This window comes from Elephas maximus, chromosome 15 (assembly GCF_024166365.1).
Source record: "Elephas maximus indicus isolate mEleMax1 chromosome 15, mEleMax1 primary haplotype, whole genome shotgun sequence".
NCBI classification, from domain to species: Eukaryota; Metazoa; Chordata; class Mammalia; order Proboscidea; family Elephantidae; genus Elephas; species Elephas maximus.
The window spans coordinates 84,275,676-84,297,660 of NC_064833.1; positions in this window are offsets into that span (position 1 = coordinate 84,275,676).

Sequence of the window (21,985 nt, forward strand, 5' to 3'; positions counted from 1 at the left end):
TTCACAGTCTTTCTTTTAGTAATTCCCATTGCTACAGAAGTATTTGGTCTTGGCTACCCAGGAAGAAAAGAAAAACGCCCAAAAGAGTATTTTAAGAGGAATTGACTAATAGTTTCTATTTTCTAAAACCAGATATTATAATCCCTGTCCATTAAGGTATTAATTGGTTATCAGGTTACTGGTGATGGGGCAAATTAAGCCCTTTAATTTATAGCGGGAAATAAAATTGCTCTCCCCTTCCCACAGAATCCAAACATCGTCCTGCCTAGCCTCTCCCCACCTGGCTCAAACCACTCTCTGCTTTCACGTAGAGCAGCTTAACAACAGGACTTTATACAGTTATGAATAAATAATCCAGGTTCTCATTCCTAAAATGGAACGCAGCACAGAGCTGGTTTAGAAGTTGGCACTGTGTGTTCAGCGTATGTGAAACGTCAGAGTTGATTAGCACAGACAGGAGATCGGAAAACCATGAAGCACTCTTGAAACCTTGATAGGAAGCGACTCTCTCTGGATTCAGATTTATTGATACTGACAATGTTTTTTCTTCAATTTTTAAAAAAAGTGAACGTATCTTGTACATGGAAAAATACTGAAGCCAAATGAATAATGAAAAAATAACAGCTCAGTGGAACTGAATGTCCCAGCTACTGAAAGAACCTATGTGTGCAGCTGAAAGAAAGAAAGGAGGAAGGGAAGAAGGAATGAAGGGAAGAAGAAAGAAAAGAATTGAATAAAAATTGGTTTCAGCAAAGTGTTTTTAAAATAAATATCCTATAAAGTTTTTAAACGTTTGCAAAAGATCCAGTCCTTGGGTTCACTATTTCTTTAAAGGAAAGCCTGTGCTATTCAACATTAGCCAGAAACCTGGGATTTGGGGGTAATGTCATCATCCAATGACCCTACATATCCATACTGGCCAAGGAGACAGATTGATGCAAAAGTGAACGCCCACCAAAAAAGAAAGAATAGCCTTAAAACATAGCAAGCTTTCCAAATGTCAAAGCCTCTTGATTTTTTGTTAAGAAAAACAAGAGAGGGCTTTTATGAAGCCTTCCTAAATTTATTTGTGGTTAAGTCAAAAATTGAGTCACTGAATGGCTGAGTTACGAGAAAATTCCAGTACTGTAATTCAGTCTTCCTCAATGTTGTCAAACCTCCACTCACTGCCACCACCAGGAACATAGTTAGAAATCACACTCAGCCTTGGAAGTGAAGAGTCCTCTGATGCTGAGTGCAGGGTCCAGAGGCTGTTCTGTCCCACTGCAGGGCTGTGTTACCAAAAGGAGAGGACTCACCTTTGGGGCAGGATTGTAATGAGCCTCGGAGACTCTGAAAATGTGTTCTGGACCATTCTCCACAGTTCAGCCTCCCTGAATTGGCTTTCTGTGCCAATGACAAAATTTTCCTTCATTCTTTATGACTTTTTTGTCATCATAAACAGACTCAGAACAACCAGAAATTCAACTACATCTTTTCAGTAAGATAAAACTCCTGAGTTAACCAAACCTGGGGCAGAGTCAGGACCCATGGACACTGCAGAAAGGCTGACCCACTGGTGGGAGTTGTCAACCCTAGCATGGCCATGGCCATCTGCATAGTACATCCTTAAGGACACAGATAAAAAAACAGAGGTAAAAATAGGGGTGTGAAAAGTATAATAGAAGTAGATCAATTCCTACTCCCGTCCCCCAACATATGTGACATTTCCTTTGGAATTTCTAATGGGCATAGATTGTGTTCCCTGCATGACAATTACAGGTGATCATATTTGTGGCCTGGCAATAGATGTGAGGTTATGATGGGAGGGAACAGATCATTTTAAAAGAGTTCAAGTGATCAGAAATATTATTATTCATCACGATGCTGACAAAAATTGGGAAAAGAGAATAAGAATATAGACGATAAGCTTTTTCATAAACAAAAACTCAGTGCAACAGAAAAGGACTTAGCAGCACCACCAAAGAAATATGTTGAGAAAGAAGTGATATGACTCTTATGACGCTACAACATAAGTTACACGAACTTTTAACTGGCATAAAATTGATATAACATCTATTTTTAAAGTTTCATGGAGTTATTTAGTCTGAAGGAACACATAGATGAGGATAGAGATGGTATCATTATTCAAGATCAAGAGCACCTAGTAAGATATTATACAGACATGAAAGCCTAAACAGGGAAACATATGGACAAGAAAGGACTGTAGAGGACCTCCTCGCATACTGCATTTTGATTGGGCCCTGAACTCACTTCCAAGGACATTGTTTTTCTAGTTGATGTTGTTCTTAGGTGCCATAGAGTCGGTTCCTACTCATAGTGACCCTATGTACCACAGAACGAAACATTGCCCGGTCCTGCACTAGACTCACAATCATTTTTATGCGTGATCCCATTGTAGCCACTGTGTCAATCCATCTTGTTGAGTGTCTTCCTCTTTTCTGCTGACCCTCTTCTTTACCAAGCCTGATGTCCTTCTCCAGGGACTGATCCCTCCTGACAACACGTCCAAAGTATGTAAGAAGCAGTCTCACCATCCTTGCTTCTAAGAAGCATTCTGGTTGTACTTCTAAGACAGATTTGTTTGTTCTTTTGTCAGTCCATGGTGTATTCAATGTTCTTCTCCAACACCACAATTCAAAGGCGTCAATTCTTCTTCAGCCTTCTTATTCATTGTCCAGCTTTCTCATGCATATGATGTGATTAAAATTTCATGGTTTGGGTTAAGGGCACCTTCGTCTTCAAGGCGACATCATCTTTTTTCAACACTTTAAAGAGGTCCTTTGCAGTAGATTTACCCAATGCAATGCGTGTTTTGGTTTCTCGACTGCTGCTTCCATGGGTATTGATTATGGGCCCAAGTAAAATGAAATTCTTGACAACCTCAATATTTTCTCCATTTATCATGATGTGGCTTATTGGTCCAGTTGTGAGGAGTTTTGTTTTCTTTATCTGGGGGTGTAATCCATACTAAAGCCTATGGTCTTTGGTCTTCATCAGTAACCACTTCAAGTCCTCTTCACTTTCAGCAAGAAAAGTTGTGTCATCTGCATAATGCAGGTTGTTAACGAGTCTTCCTCCAATCCTGATGTCCAATTCTTGTTCATATAGTCCAGATTCTTGGATTATTTGCTCAGCATAAAGATTGAATAGGCGTGGTGAGAGGCTGCAACCCTGACACATACATTTCATGAATTTAAACCATGCACTATTCCCTTGATCTGTCTGAACAACTGCCTCTTGATCTACATACAGGTTCCTCATGAGCACAATTAAGTGTTCTGGGATTCCCATTCTTCACAATGCTATCTGTAATTTGTTATGATCCACACAGTTGAATGCCTTTGCATAGTCAACAGAACACAGGTATACATCCTTCTGGTATTCTCCACTTTCAGCCAGAATCCATCTGACATCAGCAATGATATCCCTCGTTCATGTCCTCTTCTGAACCTGGCCTGAATGTCTGACAGTTCCCTGCCAATGTACTGCTACAGCTGCTTTTGAATGATCTTCACCAAATTTTGCTTGCATGTGATATTAATGATATCGTTTGATAATTTCCACAGTCAGTTGGATCACCTTTCCTGGGACTAGGAAAAAACATGGATCTCTTCCAGTCGGTTGGCCAGGTAGCTGTCTTCCAAATTTCTTGGCATAGACAAGTGAGCAATTCTGGTGCTGAATCTGTTTGTTGAAACATCTCAGTTGACATTCCGTCAGTTCCTGGAGTCTTGTTTTTCGCCAATGCCTTCAGTATAGCTTAGACTTCTTCCTTCAGTACCATGGGTCCCTGATCATATGCTACCTCTTGAAATCGTTGAACCAATTCTTTTTTGTACAATGACTCTGTGTATTCCTTCTGTCTTCTTTTGATGCTTCCTGCATCATTTAATATTTTCCCCATAGAATTCGAGGCTTGAATTTTTTCTTCGGTTCTTTCAGCTTGAGAAAGGCCATGCATGTTCTTCCCTTTTGGGTTTCTATCTCCAGCTCTTTAGACATGTCGTCATAATACTTTACTTTTCTTGAGCTATCCTTTGAAATCTTCTGTTCAGTTCTTTTACTTCATCATTTCTTCCTTTTGCTTTAGCTGCTCGACATTCAAAAGCAAGTTTCAGAGCCTCTTTTCACATCCATTTTGGTCTTTTCTTTCTTTCCTGTCTTTTTAATGACCTCTTGCTTTCTTCATGTATGATGTCCTTGATGTTATTTCACAACTGCTCTGGTCTTCAGTCATTAGTGTTCAATGCATCAAATCTATTCTTGAGATGGTCTCCAAATTCAGGTGGGATATACTCCAGGTCATACTTTGGCTCTCATCAACTTGTTCTAATTTTCTTCAGCTTCAACTTGAACTTGCATATGAGTAATTGATGGTCTGTTCCACAGTTGGCCCCGGCCTTGTTCTGACTGATGATATTGAGCTTTTCCATCGTCTCTTTGCACAGATGTAGTCAGTTTGATTCCTGTGTATTCCATCTGGTGAGGACCATGTGTATAGTCACCATTTATGTCAGTGAAAAAAGGTCTTTGCAATGAAGTCGTTGGTCTTGCAAAATTCTATCATTCAATCGATCTCCAGAGTTTTTTCTATCACCAAGGCCATATTTTCCAACTACCGATCCTTCCTTTTTGTTTCCAATTTTCGCATTCCAATCACCAGTAATTATCAATGCATCCTGATTGCATGTTCAATCAATTTCAGACTGCAGAAGTTAGTAAAAAATCTTCAGTTTTTTCATCTGTGGACTCAGTGGTTGGTGAGTAAATTTGAATAATAGTTGTATTAACTGGTCTTACTCGTAGGCATATGGATGTTATCCTATCACTGACAGCGTCGTACTTCAGGATAGAGCTTGAAGTGTTCTTTCTAATGATGAATGCAATGCCTTTCCTTTTCAAGTTGTCATTCCCGGCATAGTAGACTATATGATTGCCTGATTCAAAATGGCAAATGCTGGTCCATTTCAGCTCCCTAATGCCTAGGATACTGATGTTTATTTGTTCCATTTCATTTTTGATGATTTCCAATTTTCCTAGATTCATACTTTGTACGTTTCAGGTTCTGATTATTATTGCATGTTTGCAGCTGTCTCTTCTCATTTTGAGTTGTGCCACATGGGCAAATGAAGGTCCTGAAAGGTTTACCCCATCCACGTCATTAAGGTCGACTCTACTTTGAGGAGGCAGCTCTTCCCAATCATGTTTGGAGTGCCTTCCAACCTAGGGGCTCATCTTCTGGCACTGTATCAGACAATGTTCTGCTGCTATGCATAAGGTTTTCACTGGGTAATTCTTTTCAGAAGTAGACTGCTGGGTCCTTCTTCTTAGTTTGTCTTAGTCTGGAAGCTAAGCTGAAACTTGTGCTCCATGGGTGACCCTGCTGGTATCTGAATTCCTATGGCATAGCTTCCAGCATCACAGCAACAAGCAAGCCCCCATAGAAAGACAAAGTGACAGGCACGTGGGTTTTTTTCCTAGTTATACCCTAAGTATTGTAGGAGTCTGAGATGCAATTGTGCCTTCATTCTTAGGATCCACAATCCGTTTGAATCTGTTCTAAATCTCATAATGCAATAGATGGACAGCTTTCAGAGACTTGGTGGTGACAGCAATATTAGAGGACACAGAGAGATGTGGGCACACATGGATAGCCTCTATAATAATGAGAGGGACACAAAAAGATCCCATAATGTGTCCACCTCACAACCACCCACAACAGTGTAAAATGTGATGGGGTCTGTTATGGATTGAATTGTGTTCCCCCAAAATATGTGTCAACTTGGCTAATCCATGATTCCCAGTATACAGCTATTCCTACCTCTATGAGGTTGATGACTAAACTGACCCCACAGCACCTAACAACAACATGATGTTAATGAGGTGAAATTAGTGGCAGTTATGTGAGTGAGTTAGGACTCAGTATACAAGATTAGGCTGGATCTTAAGTTGATCTAGTTTGAGATATAAAAGAAGAGAACAGAGAAACATGGGGACCTCACACCACCAAGAAACAAGAGCCAGGAGAATAATGTGTCCTTTGGACCCAGGGTCCCTTCTCTGAGAAGCTCCTCAACTGGGGAGGACTGATGACAAGAACTTTCCCCCAGAGCTGACAGAGAAGGCCTTCCCCTGGAGCTGGCACCCTAAATTCAGGCTTCTTGCCTCCTAGACTGTGAGGGAATAAATTTCTCTTTGTTAAAGCCATTCGTTTGTGGTATTTCTGTTACAGCAGCGTTAGATAACTACGACAGAATTGAACCAGACTTTCAGGGATTTGAAGGAAATTACTTTGTTCTCTGAGTTCAGTTCTCTTATCGATAAAACCTGGGGAAAAACCTGCCTCATATCGGTATTTAAAGAATTTAATGAGTAAAGTTATACAAATATTCTACTGCCTTGCTTCATCATGGTGGGGTAGTCAGTAAATGTAATTTGCTTATCTCCTCACTCCCAAGTAGAACCTTTATTTAAGCGAGAAAAAAAAATAAAAAAGCTTGCTTTCTATTCAGAACAAGGCTCTGGCACTTCTCAGAAAAAGAATTTGGTAAGTGTGACCTTCTTAACTTACTGGATACCAATATAAATTGATAAAAGATGAGAAAGACTCAGCGCCACCAGGGGCAATTTAATACTCAATTTCAAAGTCAACGTGAGTTTGGAACTTTGCAGAAGAGAAACTGGTGATACCTAATTTAATCTCATTCTCAAGTGCTTACATTTTAATTTGGACTGTTTAAACACCACTCATGAGACCAGAGGGACTTAAACCACATCACAAATCACAGAATGAAGCACTTTATTTTTTCAGACAAGTTTATTAAACCTAGGCAGTTGAATGACAAGTAACTACAGTAATCATGAAAACATTTTTTTTTCATGATTAAGATTGATGGCAGTACTCCTGCTCCAACACACAGTTCGAGAGGCAGGTCGTAGTTTCTAGAAAGATGCTGTCTCTGGATGTTCCTCCTACTTCAGATCAGACTTTTGGGTTTTGTATTTTGACAGGGCATTTAAGCCTACCTTATTGTGTGTTGGTGGTTTGAAAAACAAAAGTTTAGACATATAAGAAATTAAGTAAGATAACTGCTTGAAACAAGCAAACAAACCTAGTGGTCAATTTTGGCCCAGAATTATGTGAGAGTGGGGTTGGTTCAACTAAGATTGAGTAATCACAGTCTGACGTCATTTATGTAAAAAGACACAAACACAGCACGTAACACTTTCAATTCTAGATGTACATAAAGATTTAAATATTATAGAAATAAAGATCATGAAGGAAATATACCAAACCTCGCTACTTTTGGAAAGAACTGGAATTTTGATGTTGGGGAAAGCAGGAGAAGGACTGCAGGGAAAGAAGACCGAACTGTGATGAGGTAGGGCTTTATACCTGAAAGTCAGGAATCAGAATTATTGTTTTTAAGTTTTACGTTTGAAATAAACAAACAAGCCAAGAAAACTAAAAATAATTTTGGGATGGGAGTTTTTAGGAGCTGTATGTGGCGCAGTGGTTAAAGCAATCAACTGCGAACTGAAGAGTTGACTGTGGGAAACCAGCAGGGGCTCCACCGGCGAAAGATGTGGTGCGCTGCTACCATCAAGATTCACAGCCTGGGAAGCCCTATGAGGTCGCGATGAGTTGGAATCGACCGGATGGCAGTGGGTTCTGGGGTTTGGGAGAGTTTTTAGAAAGATTTCATTTTAGAAATCAGTATTGTACATGAAACCGGGTAAAACAATTAACGTGCCTCCTATTCAGTAAGAATAAGGGGGTTGCTTAAATTATTGTAAAATATGAAGAGTCTGATAAACTAATAGGAGTTCCTGGATGGTAAAAACAACAGGTTAAACACTTGACTACTAACAAAAAGTTGGCTGTTCGACCCCACCCAGAGGTGCCTCAAGAGAAAGGCCTGGTGATCTGCTTCAGAAAGATCACTGCAACTGTGTTCTTATTTATTTATTTTTTAATCAAAACTGCTTGTGCATGTGTGTGTGTGTATGTGTGTGTTTAAACTAATAGCTTCTGATGGGAAAAATAGAATTTGGAAAATGTGCACAGATTTGTGACAAAGTTTGTTTTTCTAATCTGTAATGAAAAAGAACAATATGCACATTTATTTTTTTCATGAATGTAATATTTTATTAAAGGACTTTATTCTGAAAATATAGTCTTCCTATTTTGGGTGTATTACCGAAGCTCTTTCTTTCATAAAATGGATGCTGATAGCAGATGATACTTTATTTTTTCCCCAAGATCATTTCTTGATAAAATAGAAACTAAGCCAACATATATATACTTACTACATGTATTTTATTTTTTGAAATGTTAGCAATAATTGCAATCTAAGAGTCTGAGAACACTCTTAAATGGTGTAAGGGGGCAAGATGACTGTTTTGAAAGAATTGCTTTTGTTGAGTTTCTGTATTTTATGTTTGCCTTCTAGTGTATCAGTCTCTGCTACTATTATTATTATGTACCTTCCTTCTACTATTTTTTTCTAACTTGTTGAGATGGATGCCTAGCTCCTTGATTTTCAGCCTTTATTCTGATAGATGCATTTAAGTCTGTACATTTTTCTCTAAGGAGGCCTTTAGCTGCATCCCGTATGGTTCAATGTTTTGTATTTTGTTGTATTTCTGTTCAAAATGTTTTCTAAATTCCACGGCGATACCTTCTACTGCTTACAGGTTAGAAGTTGTTGTTGTTAGCTGCCTTGAAGCTGGCCCGACTCATGGCCACTCCACACGCAACATAGCGAAATACTCCCTGTTCCTGCACCGTCCCACGGTCAGTTGAGCATCAAAGTGCTGTGATCCATAGGGTTTTCACTGGTTGATTTTTGGGAGCAGATTGCCAGCCCTTTCTTCCTAGTCCATCTTAGTCTGGAAACTCGGCTGAGACCTATGCAGTATCATAGCAACATGAAAGCCCCCACTGACAGACAGGTGCTGGTTACACCGAAGTGCGCTGGCCAGGAATCAAGTCCGGGCCTCCCAGATGGAACGCGAGAATTTTACCAGCGAATTACCGCTGCCACCGTTGGTTAGAAGAGCATTAGTTAATTTCTGACTGTTTGGGGATTACTTTCTGGCCCAGCATGTGATCAGTTTTGGTAAATGCCTCCTTTGCATTTGGAAAGTAAGTGTTTTCTTCAGTCGTAGTGTTCTATATACACTAATAGGGCTGGAGTTGGGAATGATGTTTAGATCTTCTGGATCATTGCTAATGTTTTCTATCTGTTTGTTCTGTAAAGTATTTAGAGAGGTAAGTTAGAGTCTTTCACTCCAGTTGTATATTTCTCCCTTTGGTTTTTTCAGTTTGTTGTTGTTGTTAGGTGCCATCTAGTCATGGCGACCCTATGTACCACAAAACGAAACACTGCCCAGTCCTGCGCCATCCTTACAATCTTTGTTATGCTTGAGCCCACTGTCACAGCCACTGTGTCAATCCATCTCGTCAAGGGTCTTCCTCTTTTCCTCTGACCCTTCACTTTACCAAGCACGATGTCCTTCTTCAGGGACTGATCCCTCCTGACAACTTGTCCAAAGTAGGTAAGACACAGTCTTACCATCCTTGCTTCTAAGGAGCATTCTGGTTGTACCTCTTCTGAGACAGATTTTTTCGTTCTTTCACCAGTCCATTGTATATTCAGTATTCTTCTCCAACGCCACAATTTAAAGGCGTCAATTCTTCTTCAGTCTTCCTTATTTAATTGTCCAGCTTTCACATGCACGTGATGCAACTGAAAGTACCATTGCTTGGGTCAGGCGCACCTTAGTCTTCAGGGTGATATCTTTGCTTTTCAACACCTTAAAGAGGTCTTTTGCAACATATTTGCCCAAGGTAATGAGTCTTTTGATTTCTTGACTGTTACTTCCATGAGTGTTGATTGTGGATCCAAGTAAAATGAAATCCTTGACAATTTCAGTCCTTTCTCCATTTATCAGGATGTTGCTTATTGGTCCAGCTGTGAGGATTTTTGTTTTCTGTATGTTGAGCTGTAGTTCATACTAAAGGCTGTGGTCTTTGATCTTCGTCAGTAAGTGCTTCAAGTCCTCTTCACTTTCAGCAAGCAAGGTTGTGTCATCTGCATATGGCAGGTTGTTAATGAGTCTTCCTCCAACCCGGATGCCCCATTCTTCTTCATTTAGTCCAACTTCTCAGATTATTTGATCAGCATACTGATTGCATGGGTATGGTGAAAGGATACAACCCTGATCACAACTTTCCTGACTTTAAACCACTCAGTATCCGATTGTTCTGTCTGAACAACTGCCTCTTGATCTATGTGCAGGTTTCTTATGAGCACAATTAAGTATTTTGGAATTCCCATTCTTCGCAATGTTGTCCATAATTTGTTATGATCCACACAGTCGAACGCCTTTGCATAGTCAATAAAACACAGGTAAACATCCTTCTGGTAGTCTCTACTTTCAGCCAGGGTCCATCTGACATCAGCAATGATATCCCTGGTTCCACGTCCTCTTCTGAAACCGGCCTGAGCTTCTGGCAGTTCCCTGTCGATACACTGCTGCAGCCGTTTTGAATGATCTTCAGCAAAATTTTGCTTGCATGTGATATTAATGATCTTGTTGGATAATTTCCGCATCTGGTTGTATCACCTTTCTTGGGAATAGGCATAAGTATGGACCTCTTCCAGCCAGTTGGCCAGGTAGTTGTCTTCCAATTTTTTTTTTTCTGTGTGGGGTTCATATATTTTGAGGCTCCATTATTAGTTGTATAGCAGTTTAAAGTTGCTATATTACCTGAAGTTGATGTTTTATTATTACAAAACATCCCTCATCCTCTAGCAATGATGTCAGCCCAGCGGTGCACTCTGCATGCTATGAGTAGAGCTGTACGAGCTTGTTTATAGCGCTAGAGCGGCATTCTTTTCCCATCCTTCTATTTTCAACCTTTTTGTGTTCTTATATTTAAGATGTGTCTCTAGTAAGCATATATTTGGATTTAGTTTTTTAACCACTTTGATCATATATATCTTTTAATCAAAGTATTAATTATGCTTACATTATTATGTTTACATGTAATTACTGAAATATTTGTATTGAAATCTACATTGTCCTATTTGATTATAGTTTCCCATCTCTTCTTGATTTTTTTTATGTACTTTCTTGCCTTCTTTTAAAAAACTCAGGTATTTTTTTTCCTTTTTCTTCTGTGTTAGCTATTAGCTATACATACTTAAAGGAGCCCTGGCGGCAAAGTGGTTAAGATCTCAGCTGCTAACTGAAAGGTCGACAGTTCGAACCTACTAGCTGCTTCGTGGGAGAAAGAGGAGGCAGTCTGCGTCTGTAAAGATTATCCTTGGAAACCCTATGGGGCAGTTTTACTCCATCCTGCAGGGTCACTATGAGTCATTATGGACTTGGTGGCAATGTGTCTACATTCTTTTATTTTTTGCTTTAATGGTTACCCTAGAGATCAGGACATTTGTTTCCAATTTATTAAATATTATTATAAACTATTTTTACAACATCCCAATGAAAAACACTAATATTTTAACTTCTCCAACTTTGTGTGCTTTTGTTTTCATGTAACTGATTTCGCTCATGTACCTGAGTTTGTTTCTCCCCAAAACAGACCTGAGCCAAGAATGAAGGTTCAGAGAGCTTATTTGGAAAGTAATCCCAGAAAGCAGATGATAAAGTGGAAAAAGAGAATAAGGAAGAAAAACCAGTAAAGAGTGTCTTACTGATCAGGTCACAGGCTGTGGGCTTAAGTGTATCAGGGGCCCTCTGTGAAGCCGGATGAAACACACAACAGAATCCTTCCACAAAATACCGGGGAGACCAGGCATTTATCCACTGACTCTAACTCAACACCGCTAGAGGGCTGCCCCTGGGGCATTAACTCCCGGAACTCCTGGGCAAGGCCTGTGCACCGCCAAGCAACTAGGCTGCATCTGGTCCTGGAGAAAAGCCTCAGGCAGAGAAGAAGAAACAAGGGTACCTAAGGTGGGAAGACTGCTGGTGGGAGGGAAGAGTCTGCATTTGCGTAAAAAATCAGGAAGGCCAAAGGGCTCTGAGATGGGATACTGACAATGTCTGCTACACCTATTTATTCTCCAGGAGACTTTATTATTATTCTTTCATATACTCAATATTCATTTAAATTTTTAAATAAATTTTTATTTTGTTTAAATTAAAAGTTTACATAGCAAATTAGGTTCCCATTTAACAACTTCTATACAAATTGTTCAGCGATATTGGTCACATTTTACACAATGTGTCATCGTTCTCATTCAGTCCACGCTAGCTATACATACCATTTCCAGTACTCTAGTTTCCCTGCCCGCTTTCCTTCTTATCTTTGCTTTAGAGTAATTTTTGACCATTTTCTTTCATATAGACGATTTTTTAAAGGAGCTCGTTACTCATGGGTGATATTCTATATTTTTTGAACCAATCTGTTATTTAACTAAAAGCTGACCTCAAGGGATAATTTCAGTTTAAGGTTTAAAGAGTGTCTCAGGGTGATAGTCTCCAGGAGTCCACTAGTCTCAATCAGTCCAGTAAGTCTGGACATTTTAAGAATTTCAGTTCTGTTTGACATTTGTCTCCCCCTCTATCAGGATCCCTCTATCGTGGCCCTGACCAGAACTGTGGGTAGTGCTAACTGGGCAGCATCGAGTTCTTCTGGTCTCAGGGAAGACGAGCCCGTGGTTCCAGTAGATTATTAGTCTCGTAGACTACTTTCTTCTCTGAGTCTTTTGTTTCCTTCTTTCTCTTTTGTTCAGGATGAGTGGAGACAAATAGTTGTATCTTAGAAGGCTGCTTGCAAGCTTTTAAGATCCCAGGCACTACTCACCATGTTGGCATGTAGACATATACTTGACGAACCATATTAAGACAATTAACTGAATTGTCTCATGAGATTATGGTCCTAAGCACTCAAACCCGAAAAACCAATCTCATGAGGTGTTTGGTTATGCCTAAGAAGTATCCATAACTGTGCCCCTTATGTTGTTTATCATATATATGGACAAATATGCATGCACACACATACCTGTATTACATATGGCCATAGATACAGCTATCAATGCACACATATATCCCACATATTCACATCCATACACACACAGGCTTATATACATATTTGTGTATCAAACTCATTCTTTTTTTTGGTGGTGGTGGTGTTGCAAAATTATATTTGTCATATACTTTACCAAAAATGTCTTTTTCTCTTGTGCTCTTTCTTAGGGACATCATTTACCTTGCTCAAGCTGTGTGCACTTCACCCATATTCAATGCTACCTTTCCCGTCACCAAAAATAACAAGTGTCTACTGTCTTGAGAGTGCTTTTCCCTCTCTCCTACCACTTAACCCTGGTAACCACCAAGAATGTATATCTATTCCTGTTTTCTTATAAACGTTTGATCTTTTGTGACTGACTTATTTCACTCAGCATAATGTCCTCCAGATTCAGCCACAGTGTGTTTTGAGGATTCATCATTATTCTTTACGACTGTATAGTATTCCATTGTGTGTATGTACCATATTTTATCTATTTACCCACTGATGGGTAATTAGGTTGTTTCCATTTTTTTGTTATTGTGAATAGTGCTGCAATTAACAGTTGTGCATATGTCTGTTCATGTCTTTTATTAGATCTCAAAGGTATACACCTAGGAATGGGATTACGGGATCATAAAGTATCTCTTTTTCTTACTTTTTGAGAAAATGCCACACCATTGTGCATAGTGGTTGTGCCATCTTACAATCCCACCAGCAGTGGGTAAGGGTTCTAATCTCCCACATCCTCAACAGCATTTTTTTTTTTTTGATCAGTGCCATTTTTGCAGGGGTGAAATGGTATCTCATTGTAGCTTTGATTTGCAACTCTTTAATGTCTAATGATTGCAAGCATCTTTGCATGTGTTTGTTGGCTGCTTGAATGTCCTCTTTGGTGAAATGTCTGTTCATGTTATTTGCCCATTTTTTAATTGAATTGTTTATTTTTTTCTTGTTGAGTTGTTAAAATTTTGTACATATTTCAGAGGTTAGACCCTTTTTGGATATGTCATTCCCAAAGATTTTTTCCCAGTCTGTAGGTTGTCTTTTTACTCTTTTGATAAAGTCTTTTGATGAGCATATTTAATTTTTAGTAAGTTCCAATTAACTAGTCTTCTGTTGTTTGTCCATTTGTAGTTGTGTTTGATAATTTTTTTTTTTTAAATTAAGTCCCATAGTTTTTTCCCTATATTGTCTTCCAAGAACTTTATAGTTTTAGCTATAAAATTAAGGTCTTTGATTCATTTTGAGTTAGTTTTTGTGTATAGTGTGAGCTACAGATCCTGTTTCATTTTTCTGCAAATGAATATCCAGTTTTGGCAGCATCATTTGTTTAAGAGACTGTTTCTTCCCCATTGAATGAACTTTGAATGCTTTTCGAAATTCATCTGCCCGTAGATGGATTTATCTGCCCGTAGATCGATGGATTTACTTCTGGGTTCTCGGCTCTATTCCATTGGTCTATGTGTATGTCATTGAACGAGTACCAAACCAATTTGATAAGTATGGCTGTATAATATGTTTGGAGATTGGGAAGTGTGAGGTCCCCTGCATTGTTCTTCTTCTTCAATATTGCTTTGGCTTTTTGGGATCTCTTTCTTTTCCATGGAAACCCTGGTGGCATAGTGGTTAAATGCTACGGCTCCTAACCAAAAGGTCAGCAGTTTGAATCCACCAGGCGTTCCTTGAAAACTCTATGGGGCAGTTCTACTCTGCCCTATAGGGTCTCTATGAGTTGGAATCGACATGATAGCAGCAGGTTTGGTTTGGGTTTGGTTCCTTTCCATATAAAGTTAGTGATTAGTTTTCCATTTCACTAAAGAATGTTGTTGTGGTTTGAATAAAGATTGCATTTTATCTTTACTTTGCTTTGGGTAGTATTGACATTTTCAAAATTTTAAGTCTTCGAATCTATGAGTGGAGCCCTGGCGGTATAGTGGTTGAGAGCTCAGCTGCTAACCAAATCCACCAGCCTGTCCTTGAAACCCTGTGAGGCAGTTCTACTCTGTCCTATAGGGTTGCTATGAGTCAGAATTCACTCAATGGCAATGCGTTTGGTTTTTTTGTTTTGCTTTTGTTGCTATTATGTTGTTAGGTGTCATTGGGTTTTGGCCCCTTCGTAAGTTATATTTTGCTTCTCATGAGCTGCTCTCAAAATTCTTTGTCTTTGGCTCTAGAAAGTTTGATTATGATATGTCTTGGTAAATTTCTTTTGGGGTCTATCCTGTATGTGGTTCATTGAGTTTCTTGGATGCAAGTCTTCTCATCTTTGATAATATTTGGGAAGGTTTCTGCCACCATGTCTTAAAATTTTTTTCTCTGTACTCTTTTTCCTCTCTATCTCTTCTGAGATTAGTAATAAGTGTATATTTTCTTCTTGTTTGTGTCCCACATAACCCTTAGGCTTTCTTCAATCTTTTTTCTGCCTATTCTTCAAATTAGTATCAAGGGTTTTGTCCTCTATTGAGCTGATTCTTTCTTCCAATGTTTCGATTCTACTTCTGTCTCCTTCTATTATTTCTGATATTTTATTGAATTTCTAGTTGTTGTTTTTGTATGGTTTCTATTCCTTTATTGAATTTGTCATTTTGTTCTCATATTATTTTTCTGAATTCTTCTAGGCTTTTTTCCATGTTTTCCTTTCTCTTTAAGGAGCCTTAGTACTGTTTTTTGTTTTTTTTTTAATTCCTTGTCAAGCAGTTCCATTATCATACATTTCTCAGAAAGCTTTTCCATCCTTTTGTTTTGCTTATTTGCTTGAGCCATTGTATATCTTTCTTCATATGATTTGTAATCGAATGATGTCTTTGGGGCATTAAGTTTCTACTTTGTTTATATATTTATTGATTGCGTGTTTGCTTGTCTTTCTTATATCGTTTTGCTTTCTTTTGTTGTATCTAGAGCTTTGCTTCTTCCCTTTCTCTTTATGTTGTCTACCTTCTTTTGTACTGTTTTCATTGTCGTTGTTTAGTAATATTGGTCTGTGAATGACTATGGTGCTGCCTGCTGGTTGGAAGTAATTTTTGCTCACTGGTGAGTATGATGGGTCACATACACACCCCGGAATCCTCTGTTGTTGGGCATGTATTTCTTTCCTTATAGGATTGCATGAAGACATGCAAGCAGGTCCCTTCCCTATTGCAGGACTTCAGGTGTGAAGTGGTCAGGGTCCTTCTACAGGTCCTGTGGGGTTACATGATCCTTCTGAGTTGGAGTGTTCTGTTACTGCAGCCTTGGGAGAGCAGGACAGGTAATCTTTGCAGAACCAGGGAAGCAGTGCTATTCTAATGGGTAAGGCAGACCCTCTGCTCAGTCACGGATTGGTGTCCTCGTGAAGGGGCCTTTGTGTATGCTTGGATGGCCTAAGGGAATAGGTAGAGTGTGGGAGGGGTGTGCGGTTGTGCCACTGATGAGTTCCCAGGGATGCCTTGCCTCATGGGCTGGGCATGGTACATGGTAGGTGCAGACCACATGAGTGGTGGGCAGGGTAAACCGCCTGGGAGGGGCCCTTGGTGGGCATCAGTCAGGGGGGACAAGCATTGGCCATGGGCCAGGAGGGGTGAACAGTTGGGGGGGAAGCCTACAACTGCAGGTCACTGGGGTCATCTTGACACGCAGGCTAGACAGGGCATGAGATGAGCGGGTCACCAGGGGTGCCTCAACATGCAGGCAATGGGGGTGTGGGTGCTGCTCAAACCGGAGGGGAAAGGAGGTGTTAGGAGGTTGGTTAAGAAGGAAACTTCTCACTATTACTCACTATGTTACTATTCAATGAACATCTTCCATCCACATGAATGGGCACCATTGCTGATAGGAAGTCCCGCCCCTACTTTCTAGATGTCTCCCTTCTCTGTGCTTGCCAGGCACTCTGAAGCTCACAGACATCTTCCTGTACTTACCTTTGTCCTTTCATTGAAGTGCACTTCCTGTCTTTGCAATCCTCTATCATGCAGCTTCAATGATTTTGTCTGCTTCACTTTGCTTCAGTGGCAATTCCCTGTGTTCCCCTGGTTTCAAAGCTATGGCACTCCCGCATGTCTCCATTTTGGGCTAGCTCAGACATGGCATTTGAATTCCCTACCTCATTTCTTTCCAGCTTTGTTTACTCAGTGTTATGTGAAGTTGTCTTCCTGGCCTCCTCACCTGGAGATGTTGTTTGATGACATCTTATAATGGCCACAGTGTGCTGGGCCAACTGGGGTGTGGACACCCAGAGAATCTCCATATTCCTGTAAATTTCATTCCAACTCTCTTTCCAATCGGTGCTCAGAACAATCCTTCAACCTTCCATTTGATGTTCAGGGATCCTGAGTCATTGTATTCGTTTCACTTTGTTTCTTGAGCCTTTGTTGTAGGAGGATGTTAAGAAGGTGTTTCTATCTAAGCCTTCATCTTAACTGGAAGTCCAGTGTTCATTTAAATGTATTGATATATATTTTTTTTTTCATTAATTTGTATTCCTTCTTGCATTTCTGTGACTCTATCTAGGACCATTTTCCTTCTGCTTCAATAAGAGCCTTTTGTATATTGTAATATGGTTCAGGTGGCAAAGTTGTCTCAATTGTTTGATGAAAATGTGTTAAATTCATCTTCTTTGTGAAGAATATTTTGGCTCAGTATAGATTTCTAGATTGGCAGTTATTTTCTTTCACCACAAAGATGATATTTTATTTTTCCCTGGCTTCCATTCTTTGAAATGATATCTGACAGTCTAGTTTTTTGCTCCTTTGACGGGAAATACTTTTCCTCTGGATGGTTTTAAGATTGGCTCTTAGGGTTTAGTTTTCGGCATTTTGCAATTACTGAGGTGTTTGTTTATCCTGTTCGAGTTTCATAGAACTTCTTAAATCTGTAACTTGATCTCTCTCTCCAATTTTGGAAAGTTTTCAGCCAGTATTTCTTCAAGTATTGCTTCTACTCCATTCTCCCTTCTCTCAATTCAGAATTCCAATTATATGTACAGCAGATTTTGTTACTGTGTCTCATGTAATTTTAATTCCCTTTCCCATATTTTCCAACTTTTTTTTCTCTGTTCTTTAATTTGGATGTTAAATACTCACCTATCTTCCATTTCACAAATTCTGTGCTTATTCTGATGTTTAAAATGACTTATTATATTCATAATTTCAATTAGTGTATTTTTAGTACTAAAATGTGTATTTTTTTTTTATTAAATCCAGTTCTCTGGTAAAATTCAGATGGATGGAGAGTTTTATCAGAGAACCGTGATCTATAAAACTGTTGTGTTTAATTCTGTTTCTGCTTTCTCTGATATCTGTATCATCTGTGGGTCTGTTTCTGTAATACATTTTTCCTCTTTGTTCAGTCATTTGGTTCTGACACTGTATGGAGCTTTGGGTGATGCTATCGTCCTCCAGAGAGGGTTTACTTTTTTTTTTTTTTGTCAAATGATTATAATAAAGGCAGATCATCTTGATCCAGTCAAGGTTTTTAGTTTTAGTCAGAGATGGTCTGTTTTGGGTCTGCTCCTACTCCTAAAGTGTAGCCTTTCAGAGGACTTCATTGAAGCCCAGGGAATTTACCTTTTTAGTGGGTACTAGATCTCCATTTTTCTTTCATTTTCATGTGACTTTACTGAGACTACTGAAAACTGCTTAAATTTCTAAAGTGTAGCTTTATGCTTTTCTTTTTAGTTTTTCACTCAGTGTACTTAGGAATCAGAAACTACTTCAAGGGAAAAAGAAGCAGAGGACGTCAGATTCACTTTAGGGCATTTCTCCTTTGTATGCAACCTTGGAAACCCTGGTGGCATAGTGGTTATGTGCTACAGCTGCTAACCAAAGGGTCAGCAGTTTGAATCTGCCAGGTGCTCCTTGGAAACTCTATGGGGCAGTTCTACTCTGTCCTATAGGGTCACTATGAGTTGGAATTGACTCGACTGGTTTATGCAACTTTGGTTCCTTAAAACCTTGTTGCATAAAACCATTCTTCTCTTACTCATAAAACAGTGATTTTTTGTTTTCATAATTTCCATTTATTTGTTTTTGGTGGAATCATTGATCTACAACAAGTTACTCTCTTACAGCTAGAAGATGGATTATTGTTTTAAAGTAAAAATTCTAATTTATTATACTGTTGTAATGAATAATACCAACAGTAATTGTGGAGACACTTTTCTTTGAAAGTCTATGGGAGATTTTCCTATAATTATTAAGACTGTAAGTGTATATGCTATATTTTTAATGAAAGCAGAAGTACTACAACAGGAAAAGTCTAAAGATCTCAAGAGATTATTATATAACTCATTCCTTTACCTCCAAAAACAATGATACTAAAGCACCCCACGTAAATACCTACTTTAATTAATTAATATTCAATTAATTATTTCAATTAAAGTTAAAATATTTAAGAAAATATTTATTTCTTGCCAGGTGCTAATGAGTAGGGTAGACGTCAGTAAGGGAAAAAAAAGAGAGAGAGAGAGAGACAGAGGTAATGGATAGTTCCTACTGCCAATGAGCTTATAATCGAGTTGGTCAGAAAAGATGACCAAATATTTAAAAAATCAGAACAAATGAATGTGAGCGGCATCACCATGATTATAGGTGTAAAAGTATGACATAAAAGGTTTACAGAGAAAGAGATTCTACCTAATGCAATGTTAGAGCCCTTATTATGATAAGGTTATTCGGTTATTTGCAACCAAAATTCCTACTAACATTAGTCTCATATATTTTACAATATCCTCGGGGGAAATATGCTCATTTATCTAACATGTTTATTCCTATAATACATCACACCATTACATGTCCCAGAATGAGGAGATGCACACGCGTACATACGTATAGGGAAGAGTCCAGCCAGTGAGCAGGCTCTGGGAACAAATTTTCTTTTCACAAGGTTACTATTCTCAAGCAACTAACAGGCTAATGGCACTTACTATTGCAATTATTTGTGCTTTTATGTAAATATATAATAAAAACAAATTCTTTCTATGAAAACTTTCAAAAGGAAACTGGCCATTTTTATGTTGTAATGTTCTAGTTTTTTTCATTTGGCCAAATGTATTAAAGGACAGATTATCCTAAGTCAATTCTAAGATTACATGCTTTCATTTTCATATTTATTTATTATTTTACTCTAAAGCAAACAAATAATTGTAATACTTCAATGAAATGCTTTATTTTTAAATAGCAGTAAAATCATGGGATTTAAATAGTTGATGCCTTATAAAATATGAAAAATGATTTTGTGAGAGAGCCATTATTTTAAATATAAAATCTCAATTTTTTCTGAAGGATAAATAGGTGGAAGAAAATTGTAAAATATAACTTAAAAAATATCTGCATTGATGCAGCATTATGCTAAATGATGTAGTAAATAAGATGAACTCTCTGTATAAATATATGTAGAGAGAACACACACACCACAGATAATAACACAGTGCTTTAAGAACCATAATAAAATATACTCACCACTGTTTGCAGGCCCAGTTGATGTAAGTAATAACAAGTTAAAAAGATATTATGGAAGAAAAATAACATTAATAATAGCAACAAAATAGCCAAAGTACTAAAGATAAGCTTACAAAAGAATTGGCACCATCTCCAAGAAGAAAACTTTAAAATGCTGAAGGACAGAAAAGAAGATCTAAACAATCAGAAAGCTCTGCTATATTCTTAGATATAAAAAAACCTAACAATATAATGAGGTCGTTTCCCACTATTAATCTTATTAAATGGTTGGAAAAATGCACATAATAATTCTAGTAAAGAATAATGATGGGTACTACATTTATAAATGATTAAACATTATAAAGATAACTATATGAAAACAGAATGGTAAAAAAATTTTTTTTTTAATGGTACATGCTTATAATTGGATAGAGCAGAATAGAAAATCCAGAAATACATATAAATAAATAAGGCATTTTTTTTTCAGTTGATAAAGAGAAAACTTCCACTTAGATAAAAAAATATGCATAACTAAGAAAATAAAACTGCGATTTGGAAAAAAAATTAACAAATTTGGATTCCTACTTCACACACAAAAAATTCCAGATGGATCAAAGAATCATAGATGGAAGAAAAGTAAATTACAAAGTATTAGGAAAAAGTGTGTGGAGTTCTCTTATACTCTCAGGATGGTGAAGACCTGCTAAATATGGAACAGAATTTCAGAAGCCTTATAGGGTCGCTATGAGTCGGAATCGACTTGACGGCAGTGGGTTTGGTAATACATAGCCAAATTCACCTATATTAAAATACAATATTTCTGCTTGAAGAAAAAGCAAAATCGAAAGACAGGTGACAAACTAGGGAAAAATTAGCAACTCATATCACAAGTATTAGTTTTCGTAATGTGTTCACATTTCTATGAATTAATGAGAAAATATTTAAAACTTCAGTATAAAATTTGCAAAGTATATGCAGAGAGTTCACAGAATATAAAATATAAATATTTAGCTTCAAAACATATGAAAAAGTAGTTGATCTCACTCTAATAAGGGAAATGCAAAATTAAAACAACTAGGAGATACAGGTTTTCACTTATTCATATTGGCAAATATACAAAAGTTTGATAACAGATGCACTTTCATACTTAGACGTATGTACAACCTATGGATGGCAATTTCCAGTTAGAAAAAAAATTTTTTTAACTACCCTTATCTTTTGCTCTTCTTACCTACTGCCTTTGAGTCGATTTCGGCTCATAGTGACCCTACAGGACAGAGCACAACTGCCCCATAGGGTTTCAAGGTGGATTTGAACTGCTGACCTTTTGGTTAAGTCAAGCTCTTAACCACTGTGCTACTTGGATCACTTACTGTATGAGTATTCCATTGTTGGACATATATACTATAGGTATATCCATATATATATAAAATGACATATGCTTAAGGTTATTTATTGAATTACTTTTTGATATTGCCAAAACTTTCAGGAAGAAAAGCCTGTTTTATCATTAAAGGAATAATTA